Here is a 24145-nt window from a genome sequence, read left to right on the forward strand (position 1 = left end):
GATTCGACTGTCCCGAAGACTCACCTGCATTCAGCGTTCCATTCCGGGCCTTGCACGTGGGATCAATGCAATATGCTCTTTCCACCACCAGGGGAGCTCAATCTCTTAAAGGGAGGATGTTTCTTCGAAATCTATCAAAGGTCGCTGGTACCTGTTATTTGCTGAAAATAACAGTCTACTGTCAGCACGGAGTCTGAACTGAGATGAGACATCACACACGTAAAACACAGATGCAGGTTCCATCCTTCTGTTCACACGCTGATGAGTTATGTTAAAACATTGAATAAAGGTTGTACACAACTCAATCCCACATCCTCCAATCTGCACGCCAGTCCTCACCAATCTGTCGATCTCAGTTGGTACCAAGCCTGGAGAGTGCATGCAACAAGCTTCTCTGCTGATGCTGAGAGACCTTGTTGCAAGAGTTGGGCAGAAGGAGGGATATCCTATATTTGCAGAGGTTGGGCGGTGGGGGTGGGCAAGAGGCCCTGCAGACATAGATCCAAAAGGTAGCGGGAGGCAGCGGGGGACGAAGTCATTGCCAGGCGCACAGTAGCATGGACTTCGATGCAGTGCAGGAAGAAGTTCAATGCTTTGACTTGAGTGGTCAAGGTGAGTGAGGTCAACTCTCAAATGACGTCACCTACCAGCTGCACCACGCACGACACCCCCATCACCCAGATACCAACAAACTCTTTCCATCAGTACTCAACTCTTCAAACCAGAGACTTCCTCTCACCCTTACACGTTACCACTGTTGCAAGCCGCCCACTAACAACTCACAGGTCACATACACTGGAAGCTATCAGCATTCACACAGACACACGTCCCACTTTCTTGCAGGTGAAAGTGGCGCATATCAGGAGGAGCAAGTGGCAGCGGCATTTAGCCCGTCGAGCCTGTTCCACCATTCAATGAGATCATAGTGGAGCTTTGACCTAACTCCATATATCCGTCTTAGCCTCATATCCCGCAATAACATTGGTTCACAGAAATCTATTAATATCAGATTTAACAATCACAAGTGAGTTAGCATCAATTACCTTCTGAAGAAGAATGTTCCAAACGTCTCGCACACTTTCCGTGTCGAAGCCGAGGTTAAGTGAATGCAACACACCTGGAAAAACGAAAATGTCTCATGATGTTGTGAAGATTGAAGCTGAATATGAATTTATCCCATTTCACGCGATGTCATGAAGGCAGAATGAAAATGCTCCTGCATTGGGCGGTAATCAAACCCCAGCTTTCTGTGTTGCAGGCAAGAATTCGACCACTAAAACAGTTAGCTGTGTGTATCCACTTGGAAACCTGTCTGAAAGAACATACAATCTTACAGGCCGCAATTGAGGCTGTTTGATGAGAATTTAGTAACGATGCGGTTCTCGTGGTGCAATCGTTGAGCGTGCGATACTTCAGGCACAGCAATTCCGTTCTAAAAATGTTGAGGTTTTGAGTTCGAGTCTCACCTGGAGCAGTTGAACCTTTTGCATCTGAACACTTCCTCCGGAGTTCAAGGTCCAGCTGGTCTGTCCCATTCGGCATCTCCTTCTTCGTGTTCTCAGGTGGGCGCTTTGCTTCCTCTGGCCGGCCGGATTACAAAGCAGCTGTGAGTTTAGTTGTTAATAGGCGGAAGAGAGGGGCGATTGGCGACAGCATGAAATGGCAAAGGAGGCGAGACGAGATCTGAAAATCTAAAACAACGAACGCACAATTTTCTTTTCGTGAAACAGGCATTCTTCTGTTTGAAGTGCCGTGTGGGAATATGGGGATCGGGCGGGAAAATAGAGTCGAGGTCGAAGATCAGCCATGAATGGCGAAACAGGCTCGAGGGGCCGGAAGGCCGACTCCTGATCCAATTTATTTTGTTCTTTTGCGACAGCTGAGCCGCTCCTCGTTCCTTGGCTGCTTGTTCTGCAATATCCCTCCCCGCCTATCCGCTTGATCCAGTTTGTCGCTCCCACTTTCACATTCAACTTGTTTCACTTTCTGGTCATGTGATATAAATAGCGGAGTGCAGAAGGTTCATAACCCGCGGTAAGATCAACGGTGGAAGGAATGAAAGCAGCGATTTTGATTCGACAACAAAGAAGAAACGCTCACTTTTCCTTCATTTTTCGTTGTTCTCTCTTAGAGCAAACTTTGGGGAAAGTGAAGCGAACTTCGGTTACTGAAAAATCACCAGGGGTTCTTGCTGCACAAGATGAAATTGGCGACATCGGCATCTGAGAGGCTGAAATGGTTAACATTGTTCCCGAGTTTCGGTAAGAGGCGGCACGGATTGATTTGTCGCGCTGAATGTCTCTGCATTCTGCCGCCCACGGAGATGATGCTGGAAGTGTCTGCAAGGAGTGGGTGGGGGTTAAAAAGTATTTAATTTATTCGAGCAAAGAAATCAGATCAGCCCAACTAAACTCAGTGTTAACCATCCAATTGACACGCTACAGATAAATGCACCAATCCAATCATTTCCAGGTAAATATGGAAGAGAATCACTTTGAAGCAGTTTAAACACGAAGCAATCTCTGTACAAACAAGGGACGGGTGGTGTGAACGGGCAATCAGTGGTCTTTCCAAATGATCATCAGCAGTCCGAATGTTTCTGGTAAAAATGGTGATCAGAGAAGAACAAAGTTATTTTCTGTAAATGCTCACCAAAAGTCAACATATTGACACACATCGCAGGCATCGTCTCTCACGCAATTGTTCCTCCGCTGGAAAAGCAGAACTTCCAAACTGTTTTGAACTGAACAGCCTGAAAAGGGACTTGAACCCTGGACCATCAAATCACGACTTCGCTAAAAATCGAATGTTTTACCGATTGAGCGACCCAGATTTATAGTTTGGTGCGCATCCATCATAAAGATTCATGGTAGGTTTCTAAATTATCTCTATGGGCGTCGAACAAGAGTGAGGGTCCGTTTTATAAAATTCTCATTCATGTCTTGAGTAAAATCCTTATTTGTTTTGAACCTGATGTGAGAAACATGGAGAGGTAACTCGTGAGTTTACAATTCTTCTTGTTTGTGCCAAATGTCTTGTCATTCGTGAGCACCAATTAAAACAACACTTTACCCAGTGCCTCAAAAGCTAAACTTGTCCCACACGGGAGCTGGAAAAAGTCTCTCGCCCTGTCAGCGGATCAACAACTGAAAACGGAATAATTCCACCCGTTACTCAGTGACACCGGGTAACACATTAACCTTCCGAATTTTCCGACACGACACTTCAAACAGAAGAATGTCTGTTTCACGAAAAGAAGAATTGTGTGTTCGGTTCATTAAATTTAAAGATCTTGTGCCGCCTCCTTTGCCATTTCATGCTGTCGCCAATCGCCCCCTCTCCCGCCTATGAACAAATAAGGTCACACCTGCTATTGCAATACGGCCAGCCAGAGGACCATCAGTGCCCACATGAGAACACGAAGAAGGAGATGCTTCATGGAACAGACCAGCTGTGTCTTCAACTCGGGTGGAAGTGTTCAGAAGCAAAATGTTCAACTGCTCCACGTGAGGCTCGAATGCACAACCTCGGCGTTTACTGGAGCCTAATACTGGTATTTAAGTACTGGGCGCTAACCGATTTCACCACGAACATTGCGTACGATTTAGTTCCACCAAACACCGTCATTTTGGGCCTGTGAGATTGTATATTCTTTCTGACAGGTTTCCAAGTGGAAACATGCAGCCAACTGCCGTTCGGCCATTGGTGTTTTCGTGGTCAAATTCCTGCCTGTCACACAGGAAGCAGAGGTTTGATTACCGCCCAATGCAGGAGCATTTTCATTCTGCATTCATGACATCGCGTGAATTGGGATAAATTCACAATCAGCTTCAATCTGCACACCATCTTGGGACACTTTCTTTTCTCCACGTGTGTTGCGTTGACGAAACCTTGGTATTTTATCCTCTGGAGCTGAAACTTGCTTTGGAATTCAGTCAATCCTGCCTTCTGTATCGCTGAAAAAATGTGAGAAGCAAATGAGTGAGTTTTCACCGTAAGTTGCGAAACAGCCGTGCTGGATTAGGATTTAAACCCGGGACCTCTCGCCCAAACAATCATTAAAACCGCCGTAAGCGATAATTATACCCCAAGACCAAACAGCCGCCACGAACAAGGCCGTGCAGCCAGTATACAATTCGCAGCCACCCACAGCCGACCAGCCAGCCTTTCAATCTCTTCTGTCAATCCAATCTCGTTTTCTATTCCGATGTCCAGCAATGTCAAGTTGAGCACTAACTATTTCAAGTCACCAATATTGGACGAGCTTTACCACATTCGTTTTGAATGACCGACTTATATTCTCAAGTAAAGCTTTGCAGAATTTACTCCTCTAAACCTGCATTGTCATCTGTCTCGTCATCCGCAGGTTATACACTGAACCATAAGTAAAATAAAATTGCTAACTTTTCACTGTGAGGGGGAAGAGAGATAAATGTGGAGACATTTGCTCCGAATTCATCAGCTGGGATGCACTTTTGCTTTTCCTACCGTCTCAGTCTTTCTTTCTTTACCCTTCCCTGTTGGTTTTGCAGGTTCGATCAGCATTGGCCGTTCAAGGAAGCCTGAGAAGTCCACCAGAGGAAAATACAAAGATTCAAGAGACTGAGACAGGGAGATTAAGGTATCGGAAAAAAAGAGTGTAAATGTCAACTTTTGCGAATTAGCAGAATTTAAGATGGAGCTGGGAACAATTCCTTCATGTATTTTGAAATCCTGCAAGAGATCATTAGATTTCCAACTGAAAGTGCCCGCGTTGCGGAGAATCTTTCCGAGAGTTTGAAAGACGATTATTTCGCTTGAACCCAAACACTTCCGATGCAAGGAAGATATGAACATGCCTCGGAAAAGTCGATTAAATTATTAGCCGAAAGCCTTAACCATTCAGCCATTTCTATACGGTTATACATCAGAATGCATACGGTTATCACAGGCGATCTGGCAGACTGTAAATTCTTTCAGACAGTTTTCCAAAGCGATATATGTAACGTGCTGCCGTTTAGAAATTGAGGGTTCAGTGGTGGAAATCTCGCTTTCTTTGCAATTCAGTCGGTTTCGTTTCCCAGCCATTCCGGAAACTTTTAGCATGAAGCACCCATGAGATTGCCTGAATTGGGATCAATTAACATTCAGATTCAGTCCACACACCATTTTGAGACATTTTCTTTTCTGCTTGGATGTTGCGTCGTTGAACACTTTGCATTCTGTCCTTTGGTTCTCAAACATGCTCTGAATGTAAGTCAATTCTGCCATCGGGAACGCTGACACGATGTGAGAAACCAATTGGTGATTTTTGATTGAAATTGTGACACAGAGGGGGCTCGTCTGGCATTTGAACCAAATGCTCGTCTGCCATTTGAGACCCTGCCATTTAGATCTCCATCTACGGGCTGAGTCTGAATAAATCCGTCAGCTTGTGATTCTTTGCGAGATAGCGGGAGATGTTGAGAAATGTGCTGAAGATTTCCGTGGATTCATTAATAGTGCACATTCTCACATATATTGGAAAATGGACTTTCACACAGACTTTCAACTATTTTTATTTATTGATCACAGCCTGCTGGAGGGAGGAGCGCATTGGTACATCCGGGTTTGTTGGAAAGACTGTGCTTGTGCGGGGAGCAAAGGGCCAAATGGCGGAGGGGACATTTTTGTTCCCCGAGTCCATCACAGCCTCAGACTGACGAAAGGAAGGAGAGGTTCGTGAAAAAATGGGCGAAGAGTAGTTATTGAGTAGATTTTTTGGTAGGAGGGTCAGTTAGCAAGGTCACTTTTCCCAGTTCTGTCACTTCCTTTGCTGTTTACAAACCGTTCGTTTATTTAATGTTTAAATCAGTAGAGCCGAAATTAAAATTGCCTCTTCTCTCCGCTTATATTGAATGACCCGCCGTGTGTTTTTGTATTGTATATTTTAGTTTAAAGCTCGGTTTTACCATAAACCGATGGACGTCAAAGTCTGCCGTGGATGGAGGGCGGGTTGATTTTTTTGAAGGGGCAAATCTCACTGGGCAGGAAAAAGGACCTCCAGCCGAATGCACAGAAATAACTCCGTGAGTGAATAAAAATGACAATGTTCTAAGTGCAATTTAAACTCCCATCCACAGAAGAAATCGTGAACTAAACACCGCGTTTTAGATCGCTCGACCACCTGAGCCAATACTGGAGACAGCCTTCCTGACTGAAGTCTGTGTGTGGGAGTTCGTCCGGTATCGGTCCCATTGCGTGCGACGAGGCCCGGCAGGCGGCTGGCAGACACGGCTCGGAATGGGACTCGCTTCACTCAGGCATCAGCGGCTGGTTTGGAAACCGCTCTTGCTGCTGCTCTTACTCGGCCTCCCAAACTCTGGGTACTCCGGAGAGGTCGGTCCTGATTGCTCTCTTCTGGATCCGGCTCCAACTCTTTACTGTTGACGGCAGCGCGTCTGGTACCAAGTGAGTCAGAACCGTGTGCAAATCACGACCCGAGTACATCGACTCTGGAACTGGCGATTGGTTTTATATTGGGTCATTCTTTAACGTATAGGCTGTTCAAAGTTTGTGTGTAATAGTAATTATCATGATTATTTCCAGCTCCTCCTGCTCACTGGTGCTCGGTGCTTCACCCTGTGATTTACCCTCAGTCTCACCATACACATCCTCTCGAGAGCGTGCAGCTGGGCTGCTGATGGAAACGGGGAATCGGGTGCAGCAATCGACGTTTCGGAGTTACCAAGCTCACTGTCATATCCATAATTCTTTAAATGGTGGGAGACCTTACAATTAACAACAACTCACATTTATATCGGGCCTTTAACACAATAAACCGTCCCAAGACGCTTCACAGGAGCGTTATCAGATAACATTTGACACAGATCCATAAAAGGAGATATTCGAACAGGTGAACTAAAACTTAGTGAAAAAAGGTCGGTTGTAATGAGCGTCATAAAGGAGGAGAGAGAGGCGAAGGGGTTTAAATCGGGTATTCCAGAGAATTGGGCCTAGGCAGCTGAAGGCAAGACCGCCAGTGGTGGAGCCATTAAAATCAGGAGTGCAAAAGGGGCCAAAATTTGAGTAACACCATGATCTCGGAGGGTTGTCGGGCTGGGGGTGGTTTCATCAATAGGGAGAGGCGAGGCCACGGAGGGATCTGAACGCAAGAATGAGGATTTTAACGTCGAGACATTGGCGAACTGGGAACCAATGCAGGTGAGCGAACACGGGGGTGATGGACAGTTTCAAAGCTAAGCAACGTGTGCAGGATTGGAGGGACAGTGTGACTCGAGATAATGGGTCTTCGGCAGTGAGAACATCTCTTGAGCATTAAGCTATTCAGCTGCTGAAAGAGGCGGGGAGATGAGATATTTGTGTCTATTCATCCTGTCATCTGCAAAATCCATCGTCTCTCAGTGACCTTTCAAACTGACCCACCTCCCTTCAAAATCTACTCAGTCACTACATCTTCGCCCATTTTTTCACTAACCGCCCCTTCCTTTCGTCAGTCTGAGGCTGTGATGGACTCGGGACCGAACAGGTCCCCTCGGCCATTTGGCCCATTGCTCCCCGCACAAGCACAGTCTTTCCAACAAACCCGGAGCCGCTCCTCCCTCAAGCAGCGTGTGATCAACAAATATAAAGCGTTTAAAATCCATGTGAATGTCCATTATCTAATGTACGTGAGAATGTGCACTATTAATAAATCGAGGGAAATCTCCAGCTCATTTCTCAACATCTCCCGCTCTCTCGCAAAGAATCACAAGCTGACGGATTTATTCAGACTCAGCCCGTAGATGGAAATTGAAATGGGAGAGTCTCCAATGACAGACGAGCATCAGGTTCAAATGCCTGACGATCACCCTCTGTGTCACTATTTTAGTCAAAAATCACCAATTGGTTTCTCACATCGTTTCAGCGTTGCCGATGGCAGAATTGATTCATATTCTGAGCATGTTTGAGAACCAAAGGACAGAATGCAAAGGGTTTGTCGACACAACATACGGGCAGAACAGAAAATGTCTCAGGATGGTGTGCCGACTGAATCTGAATATTAATTGATCCCAATTCAGGCAATCTCATGGGTGCAGAATGCAAAAAGTTTCTGTAATGGCCGGGAATCGAATCCAACTGACTTGCAAAAGAAGCGAGATTTCTCCCGAGATTTTGAACGGCAAAAAATTACATTTGTCGCTTTGGATACCTGTCTGAAAGAATTTAAAGTCTGCCAGATCGCCTGTGATAACCGTACGCATTCTAATGTACACTCGTGCAGCAATGGTTGAATGGTTAAGCCGTCGGACTTGTAATCTAATGGGGTTTTCCTCGGGATTTTCGCATTCTCCTTGCATCGCAGCTGTTTGAGTTCAAATTAAATGATCAGTTTTCCAACTCGAGGAGAGATACTCCGCAACATGGACACTTTGAATTGAAAGCCCGATGGTCTCTTGTAAGATTTCAAAATACATGAAGGAATTGTTCCCAGCTCCATCTTTAATTCTGCTAATTCGCAAAAGTTGACATTTACACTCTTCTTTCCTGTACTTTAATCTTTCTATCTCTCCCTGTCTCAGTCTCTTGACTCTTTGTATTTTCCCCTGATGGACTTCTCAGGCTTCCTTGAACGGCCAAGGCTGATCGAACCTGCAAAACCAACAGAGAAGGGTAAAGAAAGAAAGACTGAGACGGTCGGAGAAGCAAAAGTGCATCCCAGCTGATGAATTCGAAGCGAATGTCTCCACATTTATCTCTCTTCTCCCTCACAGTGAAAAACTAGCAACTTTATTCTACTCATGGTTCAGTGTATAACCTGTGGATGCCGAGACAGATGACAATGTAGCTTCAGAGCAGTAAATTCTGCAAAGTTTTACTTGATAAAACAAGTCGTTCATTCAAAACGAATGTGGTAAAGAGAGCCTAATATTGGTGACTTGAAATAGTTCGTGCTCAACTTGACACTGCTGAACATCGGAATAGAAAACGAGATTGGATAAGCAGATGTGGCCTGAAAGGCTGGCTGGTCGGCTGTGGGTGGTTGCGAATTGCACGCTGGTTGCACGACCCTATTCGTGGCGGCTGGGATGTCGTGGGGAAGAATCCTCGCTGCGGGCGGTTTTGCTGATCATTTGTGCGAGAGGTCCCGGGTTCAAATCCCAATCGAGCGGTGTTCTGGCGCCACTTTTGTTGAAAATTCACTCATTTGCTTCTCACATCGTTTCAGCGATGCAGAAGGCAGGATTGACTTAAGTCCAGAGCCTGTTTCAGCTCTCGAGGACAGAATGACGAGGTTTCGTCAACGCAACACACGTGGAGAAAAGAAAATGTCTCAAGATGTTGTGCAGATTGAAGCTGAATATGAATTTATCCCAATTCACACGATGTCATGAATACCGAATGAAAATGCCCCTGCATTGGGCGGTAATCGAACCCCAGCTTCCTGTGAGGCAGGCGAGAATTCGACCAATGAAACACCAATGGCCGAACGGCAGTTTGCTGCATGTGTTCACTTGGAAACAGACTGGAAGAACAGAAAGTCTCACAGGCCGCAAATGAGGCTGTTTGTTGCGAACATGGTGACGACGCGGCTCCAGTAGCACAATTGGTTAGCGCGTGGGACTTGTATAAACAGTATTGAGTTCGAGCACTGCTGAGGTTGTGAGTTTGAGCTTCACCTGGAGCAATTTTACCTTTTGCTTCTGAACATTTCCACCCGAGTTCAAGATGCAGCTGGTGTGTTCCATTAAGCATCTCCTTCTTCGTGTTCTCCTGTGGGCACTGAGGGTTCTCTGGCCGGATTACAATAGCAGGTGTGAGTTTATTTGTGAATGGGCGATTGGCGACAGAATGAAACGGCAAAGGAGGCGGCACGAGATCTTTAAATTTAATGAACCGAACACAATTATTCCTTTCGTGAAACAGGCATTCTTCTGTTTGAAGTGTCGTTTCGGAAAATTCGGAAGGTTAATGTGTTGCCGGTGTCACTGAGTAACGGGTGGAATTATTCCGCTTTCAGTTGTTGATCCTGTGACAGGTCGGGAGACCTTTTCCTGCTCCTGTGTGGGACAAGGTCTGCCTTTCCAGCGGAATAATAACTGTGAGAGAGTCGATCCCTGCGATGTTTTGTCAACATGTTGACCATTGTTGAGCATTCTCAGAAAAGGGCTTTGTTCTTCTCTGATCACTATTTTTACCAGAAACATTTGGAGAGTAGAATATCAGTTGGAAAGACCACTGATTGCCCGTTTACACCACCCGTCCCTTGTCTGTACAGAGATTGCTTTGTGTCGAAACTGCTTCAAAGTGAGTCTCTTCCACAGTTACCTGGAAATGTTTGGATTGGTGCAGTTATCTGCAGCTTGTCAATTGGATGGTTTACACTGAGTTTAGTTGGGCTGATCTGATTTCTTAAATTCGGAACATAGGAATATAGGAACAGGAGGAGGGCCTGCTCCGCCATTTGATAAGATCATGGCTGACCTGTGATCTAACTCCATAGACCTGCCTTTGGCACATATGCCTTAATACCTTTGGTTGCCAAAAAGCTCTCTCTTTCAGATTTAAATTTAGCAATTGAGCGAGCATCAATTGACTTTTGCAGAAGAGAGTTCCAAACTTCTACCACCCTTTGTGTGTAGAAATGATTTCTAATCTCATTCCTCAAAGGTCTGGCTCTAATTTTTAGACTGTGCCCCCTACTCCTAAAATCCCCAATCAGCGGAAATAGTTTCTCTCTATCCACCCTATCTGTTCCCCTTAATATCTTTTAAACTTCGATCAGATCACGCGTGAACGTTCTAAACTCGAGGGAATACAACCCCAATTTGTGTAATCTGTCCTCGTGACTTAATCCTTGAAGTCCGGGCATCATTCTAGTAAGCCGACGCTGCACTCCCTCCAAGGCCAATATGTCCTTCCGAAGGTGCGCTGCCCAGAACTGCTCACAATACTCCAGGTGCGGTCCAACCACGGTTTTGTATAGCTGCAGCATAACTCCTGTCCCCTTGTACTCTAGTCCTCTAGATATAAAGGCCAGCATTCCATTAGCCTTCTTGATTATTTTCTGTACCTGTTCATGAAACTTCAATGATCTATGTACCTGAACCCCTATACCCCTTTGGACATCCACTGTTTCTAACGTTTTACCATTTAGAAAGTACACTGTTCTTTTCTCATTTTGATCCAAAGTGGATGACCTCACATTTGCCTATGTTGAATTCTATTTGCCCCAGCTTTGTCCATTCATCTAATCTATCAATATCCCTTTGTAATGTTATGTTTTCATCTAAACTGCTTACAATGCCACCAATCTTTGTGTCATCGGCAAACTGAGATATGAGACTTTCCATGGCTTCATCTTAGTCATTAATAAATATTGTGAATAATGGAAGCCCCAAGACAGATCCCTGCGGGACTCCACAAGTAACATCCTGCCAATGTGAGTACCTACCCATTATCCCTACTCTCTGTCGCCTTTCACTCAGCCAACTTCCGAACCAAGTCCGTATTTTTCCCTCGATTCAATGGGCTTCTATCTAAGCTAACAGTCTCTTATGTGGGACTTTATCAAATGCCTTCTGGAAGTCCATATAAATATCATCCATTGACATTCCCCTGTCCACTACTTTAGTCACCTCTTCAAAAAATGCAATCAGCTTTGTCAGACACGACCGACATTTCACAAATCCATGCTGGCTCTCTCTGATTAACTGAAAATTCTCGAGGTGTTCAGTCACTCTATCCTTCATTATAGACTCCAGCATTTTCCCCACAACAGATGTTCGACCAACTGGTCGATTATTCCCTGGTTTCCCTCTCTCTCCTTTCTTAAATAGCGCAGTGACATGTGCAATTTTCCAATCTCGAGGGATAGTTCCTGAATCTCGAGAACTTTGAAAGATTATAGTTCGGGCATCTGCAATGTGCTCACCTCCTTCCTTTAAAACCCTGGGATGGAAACCATCTGGTCCTGGGGATTTGTCACTCTTTAGTGTTGTTATTTTCTTCATTACTGTTATTTTACTTATCTTAATTTTATTCAGTCCCTGTCCCCGATTCAATATTAGTTTTCTTGCGATTTCCAGGAAGCTGTCCTCTTTTTCTCCTGCAAATACTGACGCAAAGTAATTATTCAACACGTCCACATTTTTCCATTGTCAATTATCATATCCCCACTTTCAGTTTTTAAGGGGCCAACACTGCTCCTGACCATCCTCTTTTACCTAATATAACTATAAAAGTTTTTCGTATTGGTTTTGTTATCCATTGCGAGTTTCTTTTCATACTCTCTTTTTGTAGCTCTTACTATCTGTTCTGTGACCGTTTGTTGATCTTTGTATCTTTCCCATTCGCCAGGATCTGTGCCATTTTTTGCCTTTTTGTATGCCCTTTCATAATGTCTTATACTGTCCCTTACCTCTTCAGTTGTCCATGGCTGGTTTGTTTTGGCAAGTAGAGTTGATGCACCTCAGGGGTATAAACTGATTCTGTATCACGTTCAATGTTTCTTTCAACATTTCCCACTGATGATCAGTCGTTTTACCCATTAACAGATTTGCTCAGTTTACTGAGGACAGTCTCTGTCTCATCACATTGAAGTCGGCCTGACCCAAGTCTAGAATCTTAGCAGCTGATTCACTTTTTTCCCTTTCAAATATTACCTTGAACTCGTTCATGTTATGAACGCTTTTGGATAGATGTTCACGCACAGTCAAGCTGTTCACTAAATCTGGTTCATTCCTCATTCGAAAATCTAGAATGGCTTGCCCCCTTGTTGCCTGTAGGACATACTGCTGCAGAAAACTATCCCGGACACACTCAATAAATTCACTACCTTTCTGACAGTTGCTGGTGTGATTTTCCCAATCTATGTGATGGTTAAAATCCACCATGGAAACCACTATGCCTTTGTTAAACGCTTGTCTAATCCCTGCATTTATACAATCTCGCACTTCAGAGCTGCTGCCAGGGGTCCTATACACTACTCCCACTATAGTCTTGGATCCTTGCCTATTTCTCAATTAAACCCATAAGGTCTCTTTTGCCTGTCTACCCCTCGTTATACCCTCCTTGATCATTGAAGTGATTTCATCTCTAATCACTCTGGCTTACTGCTCCACCTCCTCCATTTTCCCTATCTCTCATGTAGACCTTATAACCTGGTATATTTAGTTCCCAATCCTGACCATCCTGCAGCCATGTTTCAGTAATAGCTATCTTTTCATGCCCTCCAATTTGAATTTGTGCCTGTAGTTCATTTAATTAATTCCTCATACTCCGTGGGCCCATACCCTCGCCTGACCTTCAGCTTTGATGCTTGGTTAATCGCTTTAAACCTTCTAGTTTTCACTTTATCTGTAGTGTCTAAAGTACGTTTTCTTTCTGCTGCTCCACGCTTTTCCCTTCCACTTGTTCTTGAACAACTATTTGTACTATTTTTAATGTAAATTTCCCCTGGGTCCTCCCGTCTCTTACTTCTGTCAACTTTACTCTCTTCTGACTCCCCGCTCAGGTTCCCATCCTCCTGCCACTCCAGTTTAAACCCTCGCCAACAGCAGTAGCAACTCCCCCTGCGAGGCTATTAGTCCCGGATCTGTTGAGGTGCAACCCGTCCGGCTTGTACAGTTCCCACCTTCCCAGAATCGGTCCCAATTCCTCAGGAATCTAAATCCCTCTCTCCTGCACCAACCCTCCAGCCACGCATTCACCTGATCTATTCTCCCATTCCTATAATCACTAACACGTGGCACTTGGAGTAATCCTGAGATTACTACCCTTGAGGTCCTGCTTTTTAACTCATTTCCTAACTCCTTATATTCTGCTTGCAGGACCTCATCCCTCTTTTTCACTATGTCGTTGGTACCGATATGGAGCACGACCTCTGGCTGTTCACCCTCCCCCTTCAGAATGTCCTGCAGCCGCTCAGTGACATCCATGACCCTGGCACCAGAGAGGTAACATACCATCCTGGAATCACGTTTGCGGCCGCAGAAACGCCTTTCTGCTCCCCTAACTATAGAATCCCCGATCACTATTGGTCTCGTGGCCTTTCTCCTCCCCCCACTTTACAGCTGAGCCTCCCATGGTGCTTTGGACTTGGCTCTGTCTGCACTCCCCAGAGGAACCCTTTCCCTCACCATTACCCAGAACTGAATACTGGTTGGAGATTGAGATGCCCTCAGGGGAATTCTGCACTAACCCGGACCTCGAGCTCCACCAGCTGTCGACACTTCCTGCACATGTGCTTGTCCAGGACACGGGAAGAGTCCTGGAGTTCCCACATGGCACAGGTCGTGCATTCGACAGGTTTGAGCTGCCCTGCCATGCCTGAATTTATTAGATTAACGTAAACAAAGGAAAAACCTTAAATACGGCTTTTTTTGGTTATATTACTCGAGTTAAGTAGTTTAAGCTTTAATTTTAATGAGCTTCCAGTAGTTTTACATTTCAAGCTTTTAATTCAACTTTACCCAATTTCCAAACTCAGAGAAAAAAATCGAAGACTCACCGGCCAATCACCAGTGACGTCACTCCTTGTTTTTTTTCACCGATTGCCTCTGTGCCGCTCGGAGTGCGGGTCGGCCTTCGAGTCTGGGCCTTGAGCAGTCTCCGAGTCCTGCGCTCTCTCCCAGGTCCGCTCCCGCCTGCAGCTCCGCTCTTTTTCATCCCACCCACTCCTTGCAGACACTTCCAGCATCATCGACGCGGGCGGTGGAATGCAGAGACATTCAGCGCTCCAAATCAATCCGTGCCGCCTTTAACCGAAACTCGGGAACAATGTTAACCATTTCAGCCTCTCAGATGCCGATGTTTCCAATTTCATCTTGTGCAGCCAGAACCCCTGGTGATTTTACAGTCACTGAAGTTCGCTTCATTTTCCCCAAAGTTTGGTCTGAGAGAGAACAACGAAAAATAAAGGAAAAGTGAGCGTTTCCTCATTGGTGGCGAAGCAAAATCGCTGCTTTCATTCCTTCCACCGCTGGTCTTCCTGCGGACGATGAACCTTCTGCACTCCGCTATTTTTATCTAAACAACCTGGGACTGGAAACCATTTGAATGTGAAAGTGTGAGCAACAAACTGGATCAAGCGGATAGGTGGGGCGGGATATTGCAAAACAAACAGCGAAGCCACGAGGAGCAGGTCAGCTGTAACATCAGAACACAAGAAATAGGAGCAGGAGTTGGCCTCACGGCCCCTCGAGCCTGCTCCGCCATTCAATAAGATCATGGCTGATCTTCGACCTCGACTCTATTTTCCCGCCCGATCCCCATATTCTTTACACGACATTTCAAACAGAAGAATGCCTGTTTCACGAAAAGAAGAATTGTGTGTTCGGTTCTTCAGATTTAAAGATCTCGTGCCGCCTCTTTTGCCATTTCATGCTGTCGCAAATCGCCTCTCTCTCCGGCCGATTAACAACTAAACTCACACCTGCTATTTCAATATGGCCGGCCAGAGGACCCAAAGTGCCCACATGAGAACAGTAAGAAGGAGAAGCTCAATGGAACAGACCAGCTGTACCTTGAACTCCGGTGGAAATGTTCAGAAGCAAAAGATCGAACTCAACACTTCGGCATTCCTCGAGCCTGATACTATTATATAATACCGCGTGCTGACCGATTACGCTGCTAAGGCCGCGTGGTATTAATACTTTCATTAAACACCCTCATTTTCGGCCTGTAAGGTTGTATGTTCTTTCAGACAGGTTTCCAAGTGGATACATGCAGCCAATTGCCGTTCGGCTATTGGTGTTTTCGTGGTCGAATTCTTGCCTGCCACACGGGAAGCGGGCATTCGATTACCACCCAATGCAGCAGCATTTTCTGCATTCATGACATCGCGTGAATTGGGATAAATTCATATTTAGCTTCAATCTGCAAAACATCTTCAGACTTTTTCTTTTCTCCAGGTGTGTTGCGTTCACTTAACCTCGACTTCTATACGCAAAGGGTGGGAGACGTTTGAAACGCACTTCTGCAGATGGTAGTTGATGGCAGCTCACTTGTGAATGTTAAATCTGAGATTGATAGATTTCTGTGAACCAAGGGTAATAAGGGATATTGGGCTAAGCCAGGTATATGGAGTTAGGTCACAGGTACATATCTAAATGCCACTGCCACTTGCTGCCTCCTGATATGCGCCACCTTCACCTGCAAGAAAGCGGGACGTGTGTCTGGGTGATGGGCCTGTCATTGTTGAATAGCTGCCAGCGTGTGTCACCTATGAGTTGTGGGTGGGCGGCTTGCAACAGTGGTAATGTGTAAGAGTGAGAGGAAGCCTCTGGTTACAAGAGTTGAGGACTGATGGAAAGAGTTTGTTGGTATTTGGGGGATGGGGGGTGTATTGCATGGTGCAGTTGGTCGGAGATGAAACTTGAGAATTGCCCTCACTCAGCTTGACCACTCATGTCAAAGCATTGAACTTCTTCCTGCACTGCATCCATGTTCATGATGTTGTGCGCCTGGCATTGAATTCGTCCCCCGCTGCCTCCAACTGCCTTTTGGATATCTGTCTGGAGGGCCTCTTGCCCTCACCCACCCCTGCGGATACATCATGCTCCTCCTTCTGTTCAACTCCTGCACCACCGACTCTGAGCATCAGCAGAGAACCTTGGTGCATGCACCCTCCAGGACTGGTACCAACTCAGATCGGCAGATTGGTGAGGTCTGGCGTGCAGATCGGAGGATGTGGGATTTGGTGGTGTATAACTTTTATTCAATGTTTGAACATAACTCATCAGTGTGCAAACATAGGGATGTACCTGCATCTTTGTTTTACGTGTACAACGTCTAATCTCTGTTCAGACTCCGTTTAGACAGTGGACTGTTATTTTAAGCAAATAACAGGTCCCAGCTGCCTTCAAGCGATTTCGAAGAAACATCCTCCCTTTAAGAGATTGAGCTCCCCCGGGCGGTGGAAAGTGTGAATTGCAAAGATCCCACGTGCAAGGCCCGGAATGGAACACTGATTTCAGGTGAGTCATCGGGCCAGCCGAATCTTGCGTCCTGCGTGCCCAAGGGTCATTGGGCGCGGAGTAACAGCACATCACGCTACCTGCGCCCAAAAACGGCCCTTATCCAATTCCCCCCTCCCCCCCCCCCCCCACCAACGTTTCCTGTGTGTGCCAGTCAACAGGATTCGGATGTGGTACCTGGCACATGGGGCCACAGGAAGAACGAGTCCACTTAGTTTGCCCTCTTCACACCTCGGACGTCCCAATGCGCTTTACAGACAACAAACCACTCGTTGAAGTGCAGTCACTGCTGACATGTAGGAAACGAGGCAGCCAATTTGCACACAGCAAGATCCCAAACACAGCGATGTGACAATGACCAGATAATGTGTTATAGTGATGTGACTGGAGGGATAAATATTGAACAGGGTAGCAGGGAGAACTAATTACCCTATCAGTTCGAGTTTGGACCTTTGTAATGTTTTTCTTTCCTTATTTTTATCTTCATCAGATTCCAACTGATCAGAAAACTGACAACTGAACTCTCAATGAATTTTCGATAAATCTGTCACTCAAAATAAACAATGTTAGAAATAAACCGGATTGAGACGGTTCACTTCAATTCAGTGAAACGTCGAATTCCGGTTAAACCGGCGCGGCGGAGTCACAGCAGCTCATCGCTGATCTGCACCTCAACTCTATTTAGCGAAACAGAAACTGGAAAATTCATGTTTCGAGACGAGTTCACTAATTTCCTGAAAAATGAATATCACTAAACCAGCAAAATATTCCCTGCCCTGATTAAAGACACAGTCGAACATATCGCAAGAAACCCGCGAATTTATTATTACACGGATAGAATACCGTGCTCAATATTAACATTAACACTGAGCGCTTTACCCCGTGGTGCGGGACCCCGTCCGCGTTTATATTTACCAAAAAAAAAGAAAACCAGCAAATAATAATCTCACCCGGCGGAATTGGGGATTGTTCGTATTTTACAGGAAAGGATGAGGCCACTGGTCCCCTCAGGCTTGGATAGTATATTCTGTTCACATTCTCCGCTCGGTGTTGTTCTCCGTGTACATTTTCCGTTTCCCGATTTGACTTTGTTTTATTTCCCGTCTCTTTATTTTGCAGACTGAGTGCGAAAGCGATTGCTTTAAAGGCAAAACGTTTTGATCAAAGATTTGAACATTGTTTATTCTGATTGTCGGTTTCTCGGAGACCCAGCGGGAGTTCAGTTGTCAGTTTCCGGATCAGTCGGAAACAGTGGAGCCAACTTGCTGCAAGAGAGAAAACAACAAATGAACAACGTCAACAAAGCGAAAGGAAGAGAAAGAGACAAGCAGAATCTTAACCATCCCTGCCCAGCGTTTAGGATCATTTGGTGAATCAATTCGTCATCGGCCGCGTGGCCTAATGGATAAGGCGTCTGACTTCGGTATTAACTCGAGTGGTTATCAGAAGATTGCAGGTTCGAGTCCTGCCGCGGTCGTTTTACTCGCTGGATGAAAATTTGTCCGACGTGCGCCCGAAATGTTTTGCACCCGACCGTTTCGAACAGTCGGATGGAACAGAAATCCCTAAATTACTTTGCTTTCAGAAATTGACTCCACATTTTCAAAATTGTAGATCTGGGTGCACGATATGGGTCCGAATCCCATCCGTGTCGTTATTGTATTGAACTTTTGTTATGGCCCTCCATAAGTTTTGTGCAATCAAAATGGGCTTGAAAGCTATTAATACCAATCCGACACCGGTGTTTTAAGTCTGTATCCCTGGATTGTTTATATTTTGTTGAAATGGAGAGGGACAACTTGTCTTATAAACCATGATGTGGAGATGCCGGTGATGGACTGGGGTGGACAAATGTAAGGAATCTTACAACACCAGGTTATAGTCCAACAGTTCTATTTGAAAATAAAACTGTTGGACTATAACCTGGTGTTGTAAGATTCCTTACACTTGTCTTATCAAGTAAGACTTTCTAAAATTTAAATGCTCTGAAGTTGCATTGCCGTTTGTGTGAGAATAGATGCACCAAGTAGACTAGCGCTAATACACATTTCCTAATACAAAACACACACACATTAAACTATTGTGCAGTATTTGTCGGAGGTCACCCACAGGAGGAGGTCAGGGCCTGGTGTCTCACAGGCATTACTCACCAACATTTTGTGGGAAGAGATGAGAAATGCAATAGGATAAGACCAGATAGTCTGGAGAGTGTGTGGGAATACAACAGGATGAATAGAGCGAGATATAAGATGTACTGACAGGGGATAAGGAAGAGAAGATCATGACTGATACCCATGGTTTCCCTTGCAGAGACCGACGAACAAAAGATAGATGTTATTGCGCAGACGTATTGAGGGAGAAGGCGCAACAAAGTGGCTTGGCAAATGTATCAATACCATAACGTTCGGAAATAATTAAATTTATGTGGGTGCCGTGGCTTGGTGGTTAAAACACCTGTCTGATCAACCGAAGTATTTCTGAGTTCAAATCACAGCTAGTGCATTTCGCTCATGTTAAATCCCAGCGGTTCCTTTCGCAAAGTCCTCCTCACCAACATCTCGGGACTTGTGCCAAAAATTGGCCAGAGTTGTCCGACAGACAAGTCAAGTAACAGCCTGACACAGCCATGTTCATCGAATCAGAGCTTTCAGCCAAAGTCCCCGACTCTTCCATCACCATCCCTGGGGAGCTCCTGTCCCTCCGGCTGCACAGACCAACCAGCGATGGCAGCACAGTCATAAATATCTCGAAGCGAGTGTCCCTGGGAGTCCTCAACATTAACTCAGGACCACATCATGGCGTCAGGTCAAACATGGGGAAGGGAGAGAATGACAGCCAATGGGAGGCGGGGGGGGAGAGAGAGAGAGAGAGAGACAGACAATCTGTGTGTGTGTGTGAGAGGGGAGGGTCTGGGAGGCTCGGGTTTTGGGGGGGGGAGAGTGTGTGTTGGAGGTAATGAGCGGGTAGGAGAGCATGGACCGCCTGTGTCTGAGGTAACCGGCGTAACTATGGATGGGTGTGCGCAGATGGCTGACAGACTGGGCGAGAGTATTGAATGGGGGAATCAGACCTCGCCTCCTCAGGCCGCCCACCTCGCTGGGGAGGGTGAGGCTGACCAGCCTTCTGATGGGGTCTTTATGTGCAGGAACCTCAATCTGCAAACGGAACAATATTAATGAGACCCTTCTAGATTAACAGAGTTGTTTTTCAAAGAATTCCAGATGGTCAGCTTGTTTTAACATCACTCGTCGAACCACGAGACCCCTTCATCAAGGTTGTTTTCCAAGGTTGGCCAGTTTGTGTGACCGCGCTCGTCACGATCCCGGCCCACGCGCTGTCTTTGGGTTATTGTTCGGCTCCTTTGGGTCTTTGCGCCTCTTTGGTCACGTGGCTGCCTTGCCTCACACTGGGGGTGGGTGAGACGGGTCAGTCACCAATCAAAGTTTAAGAAAAAACGTCAATATTTCCCTCCTGCCAATATTCTCCCCTGGGTCCCCACTCAGAGAGCCGGGGGACAGCTCCCTCAGACGGCTGGGCTAATGCACCGTCCAGCGCTGATCCCCAGAGATTAGGAAAATCCCAGGCTCGAGCTTGGGCCTGCTGCTGAGGTTCGACTTCTTGCCTTTGACCTCGGCTGGACATGGGCTCAGTGCCCTCGGGCTTGGTAGGGGGCGGGGGTTTGCGGGGACAACATGTGAGGAGGAGAGTGTGCCAGGCAGCTCTTTAAACTGAGGAGTGGGTGACGAGGAAATTGACTAGAATGGTGCCAGGGATGAGGGACTCCAGTTCCGGGGAAAGACTGAAGAAGCTCGGGTTGTTCCCCCGAGAGCAGTGAAGGTTAATTACATGGAATCACTTTGAGAGTACAGAACAGGGACAGGCCATTCGGCCCATCAAGGCCATGCCGGTGTTTAAGCTCCACACGAGCCTCCTCCCTCCCAACTTCATCTCACCCTATTCTTCTATTCCTTTCTCCCTCATGTCTTTATCTGCTGTTCGCCCCAACCACTCCTTGTGGGAGTGAGTTCCACATTCTCACCACTCTCTGGGTGAAGAAGTTTCTCCTGAATTCCCTTCATGTCTTAAATGTCTTCATATCTTCTTCGATCTCTCCTTCCAATGTCCTGCCCACCTTGCTGGTCTCTGTGATCAATAGAAACATCGAAAATAGGAGCAAGAGTAGGCCATTCGGCCCTTCGGGCCTGCTCCACCATTCAAAATTATCATGGCTGATCGTCCAACTCAGTACCCTGTTCCCGCTTTATCCCCATATCCCTTGATCCCTTTAGCATTGAGAAATATATCTATCTCCTTCTTGAATACATCTAATGGCTTGGCCTCAACTTCCTTCTGTGCGAGAGAAATCCACAGGTTCACCACCCTCTGAGTGGACAAATTTCTCCTCGTCTCTGTTCTAAATGGCATACCCCGTATCGGAAGACTGTGACCCCTGGTTCTGGACTCCCCAGCCATCGGGAACATCCTCCCTGCATCCAGTCTGTCTGGTCCTGTTAGAATTCTATATGTTTCGATGAGATCACCTCTCATTCTTCTAAACTCTATTGAATATAGGCCTAATCGACCCAATCTCTCCTCACACGTCAGTCCTGCCATCCCATGAATCAGTCTGGTAAACCTTCGTTGCACTCCCTCCGTGGCAAGGACATCCTTCCTCAGATAAGGAGATCAAAACTGCACACAATACTCCAGATGTGGTCTCACCAAGGCACTGTATAACTGCAGTAAGACATCCCAATCTTCTCACATTCCCCTTTCCCATCCTTTCCTTTATTGTCGATGTACTCAGCGTACGCCTTTTTCTTTAGTTTTAATTTTATTCATTATTCGCGGGTGACTCACCTCCTGACTCCACAAAGCCTTTCCACCATCTACAAGGCACAAGTCAGGAGTGTGATGGAATACTCTCCACTTGCCTGGATGAGTGCAGCTCCAACAACACTCAAGAAGCTCGACACGGTGAAGGTTCCCATCTCTCTCTCTCTCTCCTCCCCTGAAGGTGCTGACTCTGACTAGGTTCAGTTCTACACTCACTGGTTCCCCTCCCTCTACTCCCCTGAAGGTGCTGACTCTGACTGGGTTCAGTTCTACACTCACTGGTTCCCCTATCTCTCCTCCCCTGACGGTGCTGACTCTGACTGGATTCAGTTCTACACTCACTGGTTCCCCTCCCTCTCCTCCCCTGAAAGTCCTGAATCTGACTGGGTTTAGTTCTGCACTCATTGTTTCACTTCCCTCTCTCACCTCTCCCCCTCCCCCACCACGAATGACCAGGCTCTGACTGGGTTCAGTTCTGCACTCATTGGTTCCTCTCCCTCTCTCACCCCTCTCCCCCCAAGCACGATGGTCAAGGCTCTGACTGGGTTCAGTTCCACACTCAGTGGTTCCCCTCCCTCTCCTCTCCTGAAGATGCTGACACTGGCTGGGTGTTTATGCTCTCCCCCTCATTTCGACATTCCGTCCCTCCCGATTGCTGCCGGTAAGCTGTCCATCTGTGGTATCTCCCACTTTTGGCGACGAACTCTCTCTGACCAGTCACCATTTCTCCTTCATTTAAAGACGGTCCCTAATCTGTCACTATTTCTCCTTCATTTACAGACACTCCCTGACCCGTCACCATTTCTCCTTCATTGAAAGACTCTCCCTGACCTGTCACCATTTCTCCTTCATTTAAAGGCTCTCCCTGACCAGTCACCATTTCTCCTTCATTTACAGTCACGACCTGACCCGTCAACATTTCTCCTTCATTTACAGACACACCCTAACCAGTTCTCTCCTCTCTCCGCATCTCCCACCAGATGTCCGTTCACTTGTGAACAAGGACCTTGCCATCCACAACCTTATTGCGGGTGGCTGCATCTGGAAACATAGGAACAGGAGTGAACCATTCCGCTACAGCTTGGTATCATAACCCTTAATACCCTGGCCAAACAAAAATCTATCAATCTCAATTTTCAAATTTTCAATTGACCCCCAGCCTCAACAGCATTTTGGAGTGAGGAGAGTTCCAGATTTCCACTACCCTTTGTGTGAAGAATTGCTTCTGACATCACCCCTCAACGGCCCAGCTCTAATTTTATGGTGATTCCCCCTTGTTCTAGACTCTCCCAACAGAGGAAACGGTTTCTCTGTATCGACCCTATCAAGTCCTTTAATCATCTGAAACACCTCAATTCGATCACCCCTTAATCTTGTATAATCAAGTAAAGACAAGCCTAGTCTCTGCATCGATCCTCATAAATTATATAAGTGATCACTGTAAGTACAGGATAGAAATTCAGAACAGACAGTTTCAGTTTGTGTGGAACATTATTTTCTCCATAGTCCCAAGAAGATGCAAATCCCCCGTCCCACACTCTCCCTCTTTATACCTATTAAGCTGTGAATCCCCCGTCCCACACTCTAACTCCTTGTTCCCATTCAGCTGTAAGTCCCGCGTCTCGCACTCTCCGTCCTTGTCCCCATTCAGCTGTAAATCCCCGTACCACAACAATCTACCTCCTTGTTCCTATTAAGCTGTAAATCCCCAGTCCCACACTCTCCCTCCTCGTTCCGATTAAGCTGTAAACCTCCCGTCCCACACTCTCCCTCTTTGTTCCTATTAAGCTGTAAATCCCCCGTCTCGCACTCTCCCTCCTTGTTCCTATTAAGCTGTAAATCCTCCGTCCCACACTCTCCCTCCTTTTTCCTATTAAGCTGTAAATCCCCCGTCCCACACTCTCCCTCCTTGCTCCTATTAATCTGTAAATCCCCCGTCCCACACACTCTCCTTCCTTGTTCCCATTCAGCTGTAATTCCCCGTCTCGCACTCTCCCTCATTGTCCCCATTCAGCTGTTAATCCCCGTACCACACACTCTCCCTCCTTGTGCCTATTAAGCTGAAAATCCCCCGTCCCACACTCTCCCTCCTCGTTCCGATTAAGCTGCAAATCCCCCGTCCCACACTCTCCCTCCTTGTTCCAATGAGGCAGTAAATCCCCCGTCCCACACTCTCCCTCCTTGCTCCTATTAATCTGTAAATCCCCCGTCCCACACACTCTCCTTCCTTGTTCCCATTCAGCTGTAATTCCCCGTCTCGCACTCTCCCTCATTGTCCCCATTCAGCTGTAAATCCCCGTACCACACACTCTCCCTCCTCGTTCCGATTAAGCTGCAAATCCCCCGTCCCACACTCTCCCTCCTCGTTCCTA

General features: G+C 46.4%; 1 non-coding gene across 1 annotated transcript; it reads left to right on the forward strand.

Moving 5' to 3' along the window:
• Window positions 1-18324: 18324 nt before the first annotated feature.
• Window positions 18325-18414, forward strand: trnar-ucg (transfer RNA arginine (anticodon UCG)). Its single transcript is given in 2 exon segments — window positions 18325-18361; window positions 18379-18414. It is a non-coding gene; the product is annotated as a tRNA-Arg (tRNA).
• The last annotated feature ends 5731 nt before the right edge of the window (window positions 18415-24145 follow it).

This window comes from Heptranchias perlo, chromosome X, assembly GCF_035084215.1.
Source record: "Heptranchias perlo isolate sHepPer1 chromosome X, sHepPer1.hap1, whole genome shotgun sequence".
Classification (NCBI taxonomy): domain Eukaryota; kingdom Metazoa; phylum Chordata; class Chondrichthyes; order Hexanchiformes; family Hexanchidae; genus Heptranchias; species Heptranchias perlo.